The sequence below is a fragment of the Elaeis guineensis genome, chromosome 1 (assembly GCF_000442705.2).
Source record: "Elaeis guineensis isolate ETL-2024a chromosome 1, EG11, whole genome shotgun sequence".
Classification (NCBI taxonomy): Eukaryota; Viridiplantae; Streptophyta; class Magnoliopsida; order Arecales; family Arecaceae; genus Elaeis; species Elaeis guineensis.
In genome coordinates, this window is record NC_025993.2 from 71,349,201 (window position 1) to 71,351,573 (window position 2,373).

At 39.2% G+C, this 2,373-nt stretch overlaps 1 non-coding gene across 1 annotated transcript; it reads left to right on the forward strand.

Annotated features, from left to right (window-relative positions):
* The first annotated feature begins 1,599 nt into the window (after nucleotides 1-1,599).
* Nucleotides 1,600-1,705, forward strand: LOC140854950 (small nucleolar RNA R71). Its single transcript, XR_012138043.1, has one exon. It is a non-coding gene; the product is annotated as a small nucleolar RNA R71 (small nucleolar RNA).
* The last annotated feature ends 668 nt before the right edge of the window (nucleotides 1,706-2,373 follow it).

Sequence of the window (2,373 nt, forward strand, 5' to 3'; positions counted from 1 at the left end):
TTTGTCGTAGCTAGGAAGGGTCGTCCTAAGATGATGGGAATTTGTCTTGGATTGCCACTTAGTTCCATGTCGAGAAACAGAAAATTAACTGAAAAGTAAAACTCATCTACCTTGACCAAGACATCCTCAAGCATTCCATGTGGTTCCTTAATTGATCTGTCAGCTAATTGTAGTGTGACTGATGTGGGTTTCAGTTCTTCGAATCCAAAAAGTTCATACACTGAACTAGATAAAAGATTCACACTTGCCCCTAAGTCCAGAAGAGCTTTTTCAATGTGATAATTTCCTATAACACAGGAAATGATGGGGGCTCTTGGGTCTTTAAGTTTTGGAGGAGTGGCATGCTGGAAGATAGAACTAGCCTGTTCAGTGAGGCATACTTTCTTTGAGATTTGTGATCTAGATTTACGTTTTTGGATGCACAAATCCTTCAAAAATTTGGCATAAGCAGGGACCTGTTTGATTGCGTCTAGAAGGGAAAGATTAATTTGGACTTGCTTAAACAATTCCAACATCTCATCGAGTTTTCCTCCCTTCTTATCTGCAGGAATAGGGGCTTTCAGGGCATCCAAAAATGGGGCTTTAGGCAAGTAAGATGATTCCGGTGCAGTTGGTTCATTCTCTATTTTCAGGTCCTCCTTGTTCTTGGGTGATTTGGCTTCGGTTAGAGGTTTAGGGTCGGTCTCATTGGTTTTACTAGTGTGTTCAATGACCTTCCCACTTCTCAGAGTCATGATTGATTTGGCATGTTCAGAAAAAACTTCTGGGGTATTAGAGCTCTCAATCACAAATTGCCCTCTTGGGTTGCTCTCGGATTGGCTAGGTAATTTTTCTCCTTCCCTCCTACTGAATGCAGTCACTAGTTGACCTATTTGGGTCTCTAGCTTAGCAATGAATTGTGTGTGATAGTTAAGGGTCTGAGTGTTGACTTCTAATCATTCTAATGCTTTCAGAACTTTTTCTTCAAAAGCTGAGCTGTGACCAGTAGTAGATGGTTGAGGAGCATTTTGAAATTGATGGTATGGTCCATGCCTATATGTTGGGTCCTGATATTAAGGTCGAGGTGCAGCAGGGCCAACCACTGGTTGTGATCTCCAAGAAAAATTTGGATGGTTTCTCCAGCCAGGGTTATAAGTGTTCGAATATGGATCATTTCCTGGTCTGCGAGCTTGTTGGACTTGAGCTTGCTGAACCTGCTCGTGCACAAACTCAGAAAATTGAGGTGCGGCTGGGCATTTACTAACAAAATGGTTCGGACTTGCACACAATGCACAAACTTCTTGGATTGGGTTAGGTGGAATCGAGGATTATCCAGTATTTAGAAGATGGTCTAATTTTTGGGACAGTTCATCTATCTTACTATGGATATCCATGACGTTTCCAATCTGATAAATTTCACTTCTTTTTTGTTGAAGCATGGGTTGTTCTCTAGAGGTGGCAGACATATGATGTAGAAAATTCTCACTAAGTGTTTCAAAGAGCTGCCAGGCTTCATCCTCACTCTTTAGCATGAATATCCCACCACATGATGCATCAACCATTTATCGGTGTTTCTCTGATAGATCATCATAAATACATTGACAAAGTTGCCATTTAGGGATAGCATGGTGTGGATATTTACGAATAAGGTCCCTTAACCTTTTCCATGTCTCATGAAAAAGTTCACCCTCCAATTGGGAAAAACTAGTGATAGCTTTTCTAATTTGATTTATTTTTCCAATTGAAAAGTATTTCTTGAGAAATTTTCTCTGAAGATGATCCCAAGTTGAAATGGTTATAGAGTCTAAGGAGTTTAACCAATGCTTGGCTTTGTCCTTAAGTGAGAAAGGGAATAGTTTCAACCTAAGGACATCATCGGAGAAGTTTTGGATTTTTACTGTGGAATAAATTTCAAGAAATTTATCCAAGTATTTGTATGGGTCTTCGTTATTAAGTCCATAGAATGATGGCAATATTTGAATAATGCTAGACTTAATCTCATATTAGGTAGCTTCTACTGGAGGTGCTTGAATGCATGGAGAGTAGGTATATGAGGATGGCGTGAAATATTCTCTCAATGAGCGTGGAGGATTAGCCTCACCAAGTGTAGCCATATTTCTAACTCGGATAGTCCTAAGAGTCTTTTCTAATTCTTCGTCTAATGGCTGCAAGTCAGGTTTTAGTGATCGTCGACCTAACATGCAACTAAAAGATCTATGTAGGACTATCCTAGTCTGTTAAGGATTATTATTATTTTTTTTTATTAAGAGGAGAAGAGAAGAGAGAAAAGAGTTCTAAAAAAGAGATCCTAAGAAGTCCTAAAACTAATAGAAGAATTAGTTATGGTTTAGATTTTAATTACAATCAAGTTAGCACGCAGTGGACTCTCTATCC